General features: G+C 48.5%; 1 protein-coding gene across 11 annotated transcripts in view; it reads right to left on the reverse strand.

The window, feature by feature from the left end:
• The window catches only part of NLGN1 (neuroligin 1), a 692,408-nt gene that overhangs the window by 553,774 nt on the left and 124,102 nt on the right, over positions 1–14,532 (reverse strand). The window contains exon 1 of one of the 11 annotated variants that reach the window (XM_077348368.1): positions 8,060–8,567. The exons of 9 other annotated variants lie outside the window; for them this stretch is intronic. The gene's annotated coding sequence lies outside the window, so the exon portion shown is untranslated. Of the gene's footprint in view, positions 1–7,836; positions 7,859–8,059; positions 8,568–14,532 lie in introns of those variants that run through there. One more of the 11 variants, XM_077348369.1, reaches the window with a different exon arrangement.

The following is a 14,532-nucleotide window of genomic DNA, read 5'->3' on the forward strand; positions in this document are numbered from 1 at the left end:
ACCCCCGGATGCAATGGTTTAATGGAAGATCCCTTCAGCCACCATAGCTGGTAGCTCTTGATAGGTCTACCCTCCATGAAGCTATCTAATAACCTTTTAAAGCTGTTGATTCCCGTAGTGATCACTGCATCCCATGGCAGCCAAATTCCACATATTAACCCAGGGGTAGTCATATTGCAGCCCTCCAGATGTCCATGGACTACAATTCCCAGGAGCTCCTGCCAGCGAATGCTGGCAGGGGCTCATAGGAATTGTAGTCCATGGACATCTGGAGGGCCACAGTTTGACTACCCCTGTATTAACCACTCCCTGTGTAAAGCAATATTTCCTTTTGTCCGTCCTGAATCTACTGTCCATCAACTTCACTGGATGCCCTTGTGTTCTGCTATTTGGGGAGAGGAGGGAAAAGGCCTCTTTTTGAGAGAGGCTTCTAATTTGGATAAATTCCCCACTGCTCCTCCACGTGCAGCCAGTTGGGTGACCTTGAGCCAGTTACAGTTCTCTCAGGGCTCTCTCAGCTGCACCTACCTCACAGGGTGTCTGATGTGGGGAGAGGAAGAGAAGGCAGTTGCAAGCTGCTTTGAGACTACTGCGGGTAGTACAAAGCAGGAATACAAAACAAAACAAAAAAGCTCTTCTCCTTTGTCGTCTTTTTTTTTTGTCAGCTCTCTCCATTCCTTGCATATTATAAAACCTCATTAGTCATGTATGCAGAGACTATACTTTGGAATTAAAAAATGCCACCTACCATATTGCATGCCACATTAAGTACAGAAATCAATTTTTTTTAAAAGAAAAAGACAGAGCAGAGCACGCAAAATCAATTGCGGTGGCACCCAAAGAGGCATTAAGGAAAGGGTCAGCAAAGGTTTCTTTAAAGAGAGCTACTTCTGAGTAATGAAAAAGAAAATAATTGCGAGTTACCTTCCCTTCCCCCTCGCATGTTATCAAGTTATCTTCTGTCCTAGAAACGGAACATGAACTCAAAGGAGCACTAGAAAAGATGCTATCAGCTCAATGGCACAGAGAAAATTATTATGAAATAAAAAAAGTTTTTTTCTCCCCAAAGGGGAGAAAAGCCTAGGAAAAAACATTCCGAGATTGTCTCCTGGGTCGTCAAGGGGTTTTATGAGCTACCCTGTATCAGCCGGTGACCAACTGCTAGCTTGCATGCTCCGAGACCCCTGCATTAAGGCCTTCAGACGAGGATAAGCATAATGCTTTCAATGCTCAGCACCGTATTTCTGACTTGTTAGCTTTCTGCCACAGCAAGCTGGCTCCATAAATGAGTGTGCGGAAGTAATTGCTCTCTTTTCTTTGGCCCATCCTTACACCACCTGAATCAAACAGAAACCACTGGAGAGCACCTGCTTGACATGCAGAAAACCACCTGTTCAGTCCCTGCCATCTCCTAGTCTGATGTAGACAAACTGGAGCATGTCCAGAGGAGTGCAACAAAGATGGTGAGGGGATTGGAGATGAAGACGTATGAGGAAAGGTTGGGGGAGCTTGGTCTGTTTAGCCTGGAGAGGAGACAACTGAGAGGGGATCTGATAACCATCTTCAAGTATTTAAAAGGGTGCCATATGGAGGATGGAGCAGAGTTGTTCTCTCTTGCCCCAGAGGGACAGACCAGAACCAATGGGATGAAATTAATTCAAAAGAAATGCCGTCTAAACATCCGGAAGAAGTTCCTGACAGCTAGAGTGGTTTCTCAGTGGAACAGGCTTCCTCGGGAGTTGGTGGGTTCTCCATCTTTGGAAATTTTTAAACAGAGGCTGGATAGCCATCTGACGGAGAGGCTGATTCTGTGAAGGTTCAAGGGGGTGGCAGGATACAGTGGATGAGCGATAGAGTTGTGAGTAGGGTTGGGCGCTTTGGTGCCTGAAGCAGCCAGTCTCTCGCGGCGCAGCCAACACCGTGCTGCAGGGGGGGAGGAGAGGGGAGGCACAAGCGTCAGTGCACTGGAGGGCAGGCGTGGAGCTCCCCACAACAACTGACAGCCACGCCTCCCCTCATTCCTCCACAGTGCGGCGCTGGCTGTGCCGGAAGAGACTGGCTGCTTCGGGCGCCAAAGCACCCAACCCCAGTGTGAGTGTCCTGCATAGTGCAGGGGGTTGGACTAGGTGACCCAGGAGGTCCCCTCCAACTCTATGATTCTATGATTCTAAGGGTCTCAAGCTGCCAGCATTTCAAGTGGTCTCCCTCTTCTTGGGATCATGGAGAGCGGTAGCCAGATGGAACACTGCCTTACTTCAAGAAGGCAACTTCTTCTGTGCATTATGTGCCATCAAGTTGCTTCTGAACTATGGCAATCCTAGGAATGTACAGGCCTGACCTGACCAATCTCGCCAGATCTTCAAAGCTCATGAGGGACAGGCCAGCATAGGATTGAATGGGAGCACCCAGGAGGTCCAAGGTTGCTACACAGAGGCAGGCAACGTAAAACCACCTCTGTCTGTCTCTTGCCTTGAAATCCCTACAGGGCCGCTATAAGCCGGCTGGGACTTGACCCCACTTTCCCACACCATGAATGTTCTATCGCTAACCTCCCAGTTCTTGCAAAATGAAAGCCGTGACTTGTTGAGTCAACGCACATCATGTTGGGTCTTTCCTTTTTCTTACTGCCTTCAGCTTTTCCCAACTTTGTCTTCTCTGCAATTAATAGCTTTGGGCATGCTGGAGAGAAATAAAGGTCTTTGGGCACCCCTGCTGGCACCCAACAGAAGTGCAGCGTCTGGCTGCCTTCAAAGCCCAAGATCCAATGCTTCCTTTCCAAGGGTAATCTAGAAGGGGTGGCCTTTCACAAGGGAGGAACTATAGACTTAACTCCCAGGGGTGCCAGCCTCCAGGTGGGATTTGGGAATCTGGAAGATCAGCTCCCCTGGAGACAATGGATGCTCTGGAGGGTGGACACTATGGGCGTTGTTCCCCACTGAGGTCCCTGTCCTCCCCAGGCTCCATCCCTCTCCATGATTTTCCCAGCCTGGATTTGCCAACCCTAACCCCATTCTGCCCTGGTGGCCAGGTGGTACTCCTGCTTGGTGTAGTGGTTAGGAGTGCGGACTTCTAATCTGGCAAGCTGGGTTTGATTCCGCACTCCTCCACATGCAGCCAGCTGGATAAACTTGGGCTAGTCACAGCACTGACAAAGCTGTCCTGACTGAGCAGTGATATCAGGGCTCTCTCAGCCTCACCTCCCTCACAGGGTGTCTGTTGTGGGGAGAGGAAAGGGAAGGCAAATGTAAGCTGCTTTGTGACTCCTTCTGGTAGAGAAAAGCAGCTATAAAGAACCAACTCTTCTTCTTCAGTAATATCAGGGCTCTCTCAGCCTCACCTACCCCACAGGGTATCTGTTGTGGGGAGAGGAAAGGGAAGGCAACTGTAAGCCACTTTGAGACTCCTTCGGGTAGAGAAAAGTGGCATATAAGAACCAACTCTTCTTCTTCTGTCAGTTTTTGCTAGTACAACCACCCCAACAGGATCCAAGTGCAGAAGAAAGCCAGTTGCAAGGAAAAATGTCCGTGGGGAGAGTCTACCCTCCTGCCTACTGTGACTTCCCTGAAGCTTCACTCATTGGAGCAGCTTCTTCTGCAGATGCCAACCTGCAAAATGGACAAAACCAACAATTGCCCATGCACATGCCTTCTCTGTTGTGGCCCACACCTTCCGGAACAGCCTGCACAAGGAGGTCAGGAAGACACCCACGCTTTCTGCAAACTAGGCACAACTGAATTATTCCCGAGGGTTGTTCTACACCAGCCATAGACTTGCACTGTGCTAAATGATTCACAAAGTTCCTTAGGGAAATCGTTAGTGACCATGGCCTATCCTTTGTCGTAAACCTTCTTGAAACTAGGAACCTGCTATTCAGTTCTGCATTATTTAATGTGAATACAACTGTTTTATTTTTAGACTTCTAGCTGGTTTTACAATGCTGATCCTGTTGCACTGCTTCTTGATGTCTCGCCCCATCATCTTGACTCACTCCTTGAGCCCAAACGAGAAAGGCGGACTATACAAAATGTACATAAGTCAATGATCTCCCATCATTCACATTATGCACCAGACACAAGAGAAACTAGTGCCTTTCTCAACATTTTTACCAGTGAGAACCCCCTGAAACATTCTTCAGGATACGCCGCTATAGGAAACATCAGGCGTGGCACGATCCTGCAAAATATGGTTGGGAAGTAGAGCAGTGGACATGCCTACCCACGGCCCTTCCTGCTCCCACCCTCTCCAAACCCATCATTGGCTGGAGGGGGGGGGACGGACATGACCATAGATGGACCATAGATGGTCATGTAACCTGATAAATGTTTAACCATTTATTAAATATGAAAAGTTAACTTCCACTCATTCAAGAATCCCCTGGGTTTCACAAAACCCTGATCTAGCTTAATCCTAGGCACCGTAATTGGAAGTGGTGACTCAAGTGAGAACAGACCAAATAGGTGAATGAAAATTAGTCTGAGTTACGTGACATGGCTGTAACCCTGAAAGTGAAATTTGGAGGGGCATTTGCATTTGATAGGCTCTCAGAACGGTTCTTTTCTTCCATCATCAAACTTAAATATAAGCTGTGCGGTTGCTTTGACATCCAATTGTCAAAGCAGCCCAAATGTTTAACGTTCTCTCGATAAAAACCCAGCAAACCCACAGTCCTGCCAAGGCTAGATCCCCATTCTCCACCATTCCGTACTGTTGACCAATCTAGCTACAATTATCAAGCAGCCAGATGTTCAAAAAGCTCGGAATGTGGCCTACAATCTGTTCGCGAATAAATGTTTTCTAGTATGAATTACCTGCATTTGTTTACAGGGAACAGGCAGCTGTATAAATGCAAAACAAAACCAAAATCCCAACAGGGTGGCATTGCCTTGGAAAACATTCGCTGGATGCAAGAGGCCAGGGTTGACTCTCAGCACCATGCATGTTCTCAAAAGAGGTTAAAGCTTTTTGTCCGATCGTGATGGCAAACAAGGATTTGTGGCATGGGAGGCATCTTTAAAGCCAAGACTCTCGTGTAAGCCCGTTTCTTTTTAATTTTAAAAAATGTCAAAGTAAAATATCCTCCCCCCCACCTCCAAAAGGTCTAAAAAGGGGTTAGTGGTGGTTTTTTAAGACGACATTCGGTGTAGCAGGAAGGATCCCACAGTGTGTGCGTTTTCTTTAAATGAGCTGTTTAAATAAATCATTTTAACTTAATTGCTCTACAACCATATGCACCCTTAAAATGAATGGAGATAATGCCCTTCCTCAAGATTCTAAGGTAACTTCTAGCTTTTAATTAAAAGTCAATTAATATTAAGCAATCCGACTAATTTTAATTAAACCTTCTGAAAAATTGATTTTTCTTCAGTGAAGCAAGATGAGATTCTGGAACAATAACCCATGAAAAGAAACAGTATTAAGCACTAACTTACGTTACCAATGTAAAATGACACATTTAAAAAAAAAAGTTTCCATGACCCTATTTATAGCATAGCAGAGTGCTAGTAATCTAAAATGCAGAGTTGTATGACAAAGCAACAAGACACATACTTAAAGAGCATCGGTGGCCAAAATGTGGCTCTTTAGATGTCCATGGACTATGATTACCATGACTCCTAGCAGGGGCTCATGGTAATTGTGGTCCATAACCATCTGGAGAGCCACACCTTGGAAACCCCTGTTATAAGAGGTTTGTTTCTTTTTCTCCGGGAATTTGAGAGGAAGCTTCTAAAGCAGGGGTAGTCAACCTGTGGTCCTCCAGATGTCCATGGACTACAATTCCCATGAGCCCCTGCCAGCATTTGCTGGCAGGGGCTCATGGGAATTGTAATCCATGGACGTCTGGAGGACCATAGGTTGACTACCCCTGTTCTAAAGGCTTGCTGTATAAGCAAGGATGCTCAATAGCTATGAGGCCCCATCCTAGGCATACTAACTTTGAAAAGACTGCTACAGATTTAAGTGGGACTTGCTCCCAAGTAGGCACACATAAAATCACAGTTTTACAGTCCAAGTCTATCCACCTTAACTCAGTGCTACATTCTAAGGGACATGTGTCCATGTGCCTGCACATCTTATTTAAGTCTCAGACCCCCGCCCCCTCCTTTTGCTATGTACATGACTGAAATTTCCACTCCTTATTTAAAGCCTCACCGATTTGCAAGGAAACCTTCCTTTCCAAAGTCCCACTAATAACTAGGAAGATAATGAAGCCCACCTGCCCTCCTGTCTTTTAGCAGGCCAGTCTTATAACTGAGGGCACGGAGATCAAAAGCAGAGAACGTCTCGCCACAATTAGGATTTTCAGGTGCTGGCCCCAGAATTCCCACGCCTCCAATTGGCAGGACTATTAGCATTCCTTCTGGGTCTTTTTTGACCTGTTGCTCTTTCCCTTGACTCCCTGGCCGTCTGTCAGTTTCCCCCTCCTAATTATTCTGCTAAGGAAGATCAAGCATGCAGTCTCCCCATGCGCACATAACCTCTGAGCAGTCTCCCTTTGCTTTCCACGGCCTTTCAGCAGCTCCCCACCACAGCCTAGGTATACTTAGGAACAACACACTCACACAGCCCTCCCTGATCCTTCCACTCCACTGGCACCAAGAGCACTGTGATTTTATCCCGTGCACCCAACAGAGTCTTACATGGGCTTTCAAAGCAAGGCATTTGGGGCTGATTCATCAAGGAGCCACTTCTGGCACCGTGCCTGGGGAATTGGGGTGCGGGAGTAAACCTCTTCCCTCGATCAGGAAGCCACTTCGCGTCCAGGGGAAAGAGCCCAGGACGAGCCTATGCAGATGAAGGGGCGGGCTCTGGAGGGGGGCGGAGCCGGTGCTCAATAGATGGGGCAAACCGGGCCAGGCCACGGGCTGGGAGCCTTATTCGCGCACATGCATGCCCGCGCCCTCCGGCAATGTTACCGAGTGCCTCCTTCTCCCACAGAAGCGAACGGAAAGCATGTCTTGGGAGTGGGGGGCTAGGAAGAGACCTCTCCTTGCGCGTGGGGTCGAGAGCCAAAACTGCCACCGACCGGGCCAGGGAGGGCTCCCAAAGGACGGCGGCCCGGCCATGCATGCGTGCATGCGTCAATGGATGGATGCATGCATACATGCATGCACCCACAGGCGCGCGCGCGCCTTCTAAGGACGGGCCTCCCCCCCCCCCCCGGAGCCGCCGTCCCCGCCCGGCTGCGGCCGCGGTTTGGCTGGCAGCAAAGTTAGCTGCCTCTGCACCAAGGAGAGCCGCCCGCTGGAAGGCCGGCCGACCGACCGGCCGCCGCAGGAGCTGCCCGCCTTTCCGCGGCGCACATCCAGCTGGGCTGCCCATGTCAGCCTCCCTCCATCCAAAAGCGGGGGGTGGATGGGGGGGGTCGATGTCTTCAGCTGTCTTCAGCTCCCTCCTCCCTCGCCGCTCCAGCCCCTGTCAAGCTTTCCCAAGCAGCAAGGGAGCCCGGGCGAGCCCCCCACCCACCCGCCTGCCTCTCGCGTCTAGTCCATTTCAGACGCAGGCGAGCTCGCACCGAAAGCAGTTGGCAAGCGGGGGCGGGAGGCAAGGAGGGAGGGATGGGATGGATGGTAAGGAAGGCGACCGCCCCCCTCCCTCCCCCCCACGCAAAGTTGCGGGAGAGCGGAGGTTCCCCTCGACCCCCCCCCCCCCCCAGCCAGCCAGTCAGTCAGTCAGCCAGCCGCCCTCCGCTCCGGTCCCCGCGCAGCACGGCCAGGGTTTTGCAAGTCACAAGCTCTGACCGGAGGGCAGCTGTTCCCACCCGCTCCCCACACACACACACACACACACACCTCCCTCCCTCCTCGGCCCCTCCGCTGTTCCGATCGGCGGACCCACCTCGCAGGCTCAGCCTCCCCCGCCAACCCGCACGGCCGCGATCCTTACATCGGAGCCTCCTCCCTCCCTTTCTACGAGAAAGCAGGGGCTGCCCCCCCCTCCAAGATTCCTCCTTCCCTAGACGAGAAGGGGCGCCTCTTCCTTCCGCACCCTTGCAAAAGAAGCCCTGTTCACACGGCGGGAGGGGAAAGGAGGGCGGGGGAGGGAGAATCAAAGTATTTACCAGTTCGCAACGACTCCGTTAAAAAAAATTAATTAATTTTAAAAAAAGGCAAGTCCGCCGCTAAAACCGAAATTCGCCGGATTCCAGGCGTTCCTCTTGTTCAAAAAGCCGCTGTAACCCTCGAGCCTCTTAAATCATTCCCGGGACGCTTCCGAATTGCATTGATTGATCTAAAAAAAATTGCCCCCTGCGCTTCCCAAACCTACGAGAGGGAGAGGGGGGGGGGGAGAGAAAAAAAATCCCCATCCGGAATTCAACAGCAGCCGCCGATCCGAGCCGCCGCCGCCGCCGTCACCTCCATTGAAATCCGACCATCAGGCAAGAACGAGAAATGATCAAACGGTACTTCTTTTCAGCCGCAATCAGATAATCCTCCTAATCCAATAGATTTATCTCGACTTGAAATTGCCCTCCAGATGAATCCCGTTTGCTGGCTGTCCAGTTGTGTGATTTCCACGGCACACGGCGACGGAAGAGGCGGTTGTATCTGTATGTGTCTAGTTAAAAAAAAAAATCCTCTTTTTTTGGCTCCTAGATGCACTGCTCGCTAAAGGGGGGGGGGGGGGGACGCCGAGAACCTTGGTTTTCCCCTATTATAGGTTTCCACTCCAAATCGCGGCGAGATGAAAAATGGTACAAAGATACCCCTAGTGGCCAAGAGGCGAACTACAAGGTATCCCACTTTTCTTTCCTCCCCCATCTCTCCCCCTTTCCCGTCACCCCCCTCCTGCCGGCTTTATTCTCCTTTCAAGACAGCCGTCTGCTTACAGGAGTCGCTATAAGGTGGCTGTTCTGCCTTCTTAATTAGACCTGTCTCTGGATAGAAGAATAAACTTTAATGGCACCAGGACGGGAGAATTAGAATCGGCAGGTTTCTTTCCTGCTACCTGTATGTGCACTTTTCTTTTCTTTTTTTTTTCTTTAAGGCATTACACGCTGGACTTAAAAGCTAGGAATTAATTGAAAAGCTGCAGCCCTTAAGTCACCGGCAAAGGAGCAAATTGTATTTGCAGCAGATTTTTTTTGGGGGGGGGAGAATAATTTAGTGGACTGTAAGTTGCAGGACACAAGAGGCAAAGTGTGGGTTAAAATCTCCTCCCATCAAAACAAACCACTTGGGCAAACCTGGATTTGCACCTAAACTGCAGTCATCAGAGCATTCCTCAGCCAGCGTTCCCTGACACCACTGGAAGGGTTTCCTGAACGGGTGGGAATTGTTTTATATATATGTATATGTATATGTTTATGTATATATTTTTAAACATTGTTAAACTTTTTTTGGGTGAGATGACCATATATGGTCATGTTGACCTGGACCCCCCCCTTCCAAAATGGCCAATGGTGGGTCTGGAGGGGGTGGGAAGGGGAGGGGCCTGAGGTGGGTGTGTCCACAGCTCTGCTTCCCAACCATATTCTGCACAATCGCACCACTTCTGGGATTTCTCAAAGCCTGGAAAATGTTTCAGGAGTTTCTCAATGGTCAAAAAGTTGAGAAAGGCTGACCCAGAGTTGCCCACTGAGGCTTAGGAAATTTGAGGGTGATATCTGGGGCAGGAGCTCAGTCAGCGGGCACATGCTGTCACTCCAGGTCTCCCCTTTAAACTCTATGGTAAACCAATGAGTCTGCCTTGAAGAATTGCCATTTAAAGAGTTGCCATTTAAATAAATCTTTGGAAATGTAAACAGTGTATAAATGTAACACGTCTGTAACTATTTCCTGTCAAGACTGTTTGATGGGCGGGGTCTTTTCTGATTGTTTTAGAAAAGCTTAATCACTTATCCGTTTAGATGTATTAAAAACGTGCTTCTTTACTTGTTAAAATCCAAAGTCTTGCTCCAAGCATGATCGTAAGGTGTTCCTGCTGGGGAAAGATCCGAATCAACCACTGAGGGATTTGGGGGGAAAGTTGGGTGGGAAGAACCTTAGGAAGCACAAGATGTGAATAAAAATGAAAGAAGTACACAGTGTCACAGCCATTGGGGAGCGGGTTTGCTTCGGGTTGCCAGATCCGGACTGGGAAACTGGGGAAGGGGCCCTGGGGCGGACCGGGGCCTCAGCAGGAAATGATGCCATAGAATCCACCCAGAAGTATATACAGCTGAATTCATAGCTTTTAAAACAGGAAAACAGTATAAATAAAGGTATGGAAAATAAGTAAAATCCCAGTACATAATAAGCACTAAAATGTTAAAGGTAACTCTCTGATGGGGTAAATTTGGCCCAAATTTTCCTCCTAGCCAGTGCAAACAATGACACATTATAACAGCCTTTGTCAACATTTTTACTGTTGAGAAACCCCTGAAATGTTCTTCAGGCTTCGAGAAACCCCAGAAGTGGCAAAAATATGGTTGGCAAGCATAGCTGTGGACACACCCACCCGGGGTCCTGCCCTTTCCCACGTACTCCAGGCCCATCACTAGCTATTTGGGGAGAGGTGTGTGCATTGACATGGCCATTAAAAAAAATATTAAAAATGAAGTCACTCTCACCCATTCAGGAAACCCTTCCTGAATGGGTGAGAAACCCCAGGGTTTCACAAAACACTGGTTGAGAAGGACTGCATTGAGAAGGACACTTGCTAGATGACTGGGCCACTTGCACACTCTCAGACAAACCTACTTTGCAGGATTGTTGTGAGGATAAAACAGAGATGGGGACTCTGTGTACCCCTGGGGTTGAAACTCGAGTACAAATGAAGCAAATATTGTAGCTCAGCCTCCAAGCCCATTCCTATTTATGCTGTTAAAATCTTAGGAGGTTGTCCAAACTCTCATGAGATTCCTCCTTCTTGTAAGGTATCAACCATTGTTTGGGTTGCCATGCCAATCCCAGTGGCTGCTTAGGTGATTAAAAGGATGGGCTGCATTCTCACAGGAGGAAAGAATCTCACAGGCCTTCTGCCTGCTGCATCCTTTAGAAAGAAAAAATAGAAGAGTCTCAAAGCAGCTTACATTCACAGCCCCTTCTCTCCCAGGGACCATGTGAGGCAGATGGGATTGAGAGAGTTCTGAGAGAACTGTGAAGGTCACCCAGCAGACCCCATGTGCCTCAAAGCAGCTGACAGTTGCCTTCCATTCCTCTTCCTATAACAGGCACCTTGTGAGGCAGGTGGGGCTGACAGAGTCCTGAGAGGACCGTGACTGGCCAAGAGGACTCAGCAGGCCCCATGTGTCTCAAAGCAGCTGACAATTTCCTTCCCTTCCTCTCTCCACCACAGGCACCTTGGGATGGAGGTGAGGCTAAGGGACTTCTGAGAGAACTGTGACCAGCCCAAGGTCAATGAGGCAGAATTTTGTATGGTCTGTTTAAAGGGGTAAAAGCATGGCATCGAGTTGCATTGAACTCATGGTGACCCCAATAATTTGCACCTCGTGGGCTTCCCAGGGCAAGAGAGGGAACTGCCATGGTCTCTAGAGCAGGGGTAGTCAACCTGTGGTCCTCCAGATGTCCATGGGCTACAATTCCCATGATCCCCTGCCAGGGTTTGCTGGCAGGGGGTCATGGGAATTGTAGTCCATGAACATCTGGAGGAACACAGGTTGACTACCCCTGCTCTAGAAGATGTTATTTGGCAGGCAGAGCTGTTGGTTGCATGGCAAGTGTGATCTTCCTTGGTGGTTTCCCATGAATGTCCCAACCAGCTTCCAAGCCCTGAAATGATCAGGCCAGCCTGAAGTATCAGGATTTCTGTGCAGCGTTTGTTTACCCTCTCTGAAATACTATAATGAAGGTGTCCTGTGTGGATTTTAAATTTAGCCTGCTCAGCTCAATATAGCATTGTAGGACTGGTCTATGCAGATTTGGACACATCAGAGTGTGTGCGTGTGTGTGTGTGTGTGTGTGTGTGTGTGTTACGTTGTATTGTCAAATCACAGCCAACTATGGACCCTACAGTTTTCGAGGTGAGAGGTGGTTTACCATGCCCTGATTCTGCTTCAAGACCCTGGGGCAATCCAAATACTGACCAGAGCCAACCCAGCTTAGCTTCCGAGAGCTGATGCTAACCCGCTAGCTCAGTAACTCTCAACCTGGGGGTCGGGACCCCTTTGGGGGTCAAAAGACCCTTTCACAGGGGTCGTGGCAGGGTGAGCAGCTTGGCCGGAGGGGGTCGCCATCCACACAACAGCCTTGTGGGGTAGATCGAGATAGAGCATTCGTCTGTCTGGAGCAGCAGAAAAGAGCGAAATCGGCATGGTGGGACACGAGGCAGAACTGAACTGAGAAACCCCCGGGGGGAAAAACCCAATTCATATACAATCATGAACAATGGACCTTCACGCCATTGGTCAGTTTTTGGTTTAATTCTGTGAAAAAAAAACACTTGCATAATTTAATAGTTGGGGGTCACCACGACATGAGGAATCGTATTAAAGGGAAGGTGAGAACCCCTGTGCTAGCCTGTGTTAGTAAGTGGAGGATCGCTTGCCATGGTGCTGAAAACAATTTCTGCAGCCATCAGAGAGTCACAGACAGCTTTTGTTGGTGACCATGATAGGGAAAACGTGCAACAAAAAATGCAAAAAACCTCTCGGAAGCTCAGCAGCCAGTTCCTGAAATCAGCCTTGGTTATTTTTATTTATTTATGTGTTTAAATATTTATTTCCTACCTTCCATCATGGCTCAACGCAGCTTCCGAATGACAAATTTAAAACGTAAAGAACAATCCCCCCAAACCCCCTTCCCTCCTGAAAGATGCCTGCAGTCTATTCACCCTGGAAAACAGCATGGCCTTGCAGCATCACCTAAAAATCTCAAGAGATTCCTGTCACTTCTTGAGGCACCCCGTTCCATGGAGAGGGAACTAGAAGATTTTACTTGGCGGGGAATCCCAAATACGTCAACTGAGGATCAGACATATTTGGAATTCCTGTCTAGTATCTTACTGGACGATGCCCTCCATATTCTATATTTTACATCAGAGATGGGCAAACTGTGGTCGTCCAGATGTCCATGGAATTGTAGTCCATGGACATCTGGAGGGTCACAGTTTGCCCACCCCTGTTCTACATGGTCCCTTCATCTGACTATTTGATGATCCCAGCTTGCTCATTTGGAACTTTGAGGGTGGGGGTGTGCTGTTGAAATCTTATTTGTGTGGTTCTTTAGCACACTGGCACTGTTCAGAGTTCAGCTTCCTCCCTAAGATCTTTCAAAGTGAAATCTTTAGGCCGGAACAGGGTGCGTTTGGTTTGTCGCTCATGTCCATGGGGATGTGGATGAGCACCGAGGCAGTGCATGAGCATGAAGACGCCATCCAGTGAACAGCCTGCTGTTTCACATACCACAACCGTTGGAAGTGTAGTTTCAGCTGCTGTTTGCATGAATCATAGAATCATAGAGTTGGAAGGGGCCATACAGGCCATCTAGTCCAACCCCCTGCTCAACGCAGGATCAGCCCTAAGCATCCTAAAGCATCCAAGAAAAGTGTGTATCCAACCTTTGCCTGAAGACTGCCAGTGAGGGGGAGCTCACCACCTCCTTAGGCAGCCTATTCCACTGCTGAACTACTCTGACTGTGAATTTTTTTTTCCTGATATCTAGCCTATATCGTTGTACTTGAAGTCTAAACCCATTACTGCGTGTCCTCTCCTCTGCAACCAACGGAAACAGCATCCTGCCCTCCTCCAAGTGACAACTTTTCAAATACTTAAAGAGGGCTATCATGTCCCCTCTCAACCTCCTTTTCTCCAGGCTGAACATTCCCAAGTCCCTCAACCTATCTTCATAGGGCTTGGTCCCATGCCATAGGACGATGGAGTTTAACTCAAGAGGATGCACAATTATGGAGAATAGGACCACACAGTTATTAGAGCCTGACTCTCTGAATAGGGCTGATGAAAAACAAAAAAAGAGGACAAAATCCCAACCTGAGAAAACAAGTCAGGAAGCCAAAGGTTGAGCAACAAACTTATATTTAAATTAAAATACAAATACTTATTGAGTGCACATTATTATTAATTGCGCATTAAGTGGAAATTAGAAGTAACATTAAACCTGTGCAATATTGTACATGCAATATGCACATGCAGTCTCAGAGCTAAAGTCCAATCCCAAGTGTGCATCCTCATGTGTAAACCAAATCACTTGCTTTTGGTTTACACGTTAGGATGCATAATCAGGATTGAGTCTTGGCCCTGGACAGAATGGCAGTTCTTTACTATGTGTTTTGATTGTGAGCTCCACATCTGAAATTATTACCCTTCCAGGGCTGTCACGAAACCCTGGTTGAAAAAGCCTACTGTAGCTGAATTGTGCCAGAATTTTGGCACATTTAGTGCTAAGCCCTATATGATTTGTAACCCAATGAAGAAGAAGAGTTGGTTCTTATATGCCGCTTTTCTCTACCTGTAGAGTCTAAAAGCGGCTTACATTCACCTTCTCTTCCTCTCCCCACAACAGGCACCCTGTGAGGTGGGTGAGGCTGAGAGAGCCCTGATATCACTGCTCAGTCAGAACTGCACTATCAGGGCTG

The sequence above is a fragment of the Paroedura picta genome, chromosome 8, assembly GCF_049243985.1.
Source record: "Paroedura picta isolate Pp20150507F chromosome 8, Ppicta_v3.0, whole genome shotgun sequence".
NCBI classification, from domain to species: Eukaryota; Metazoa; Chordata; class Lepidosauria; order Squamata; family Gekkonidae; genus Paroedura; species Paroedura picta.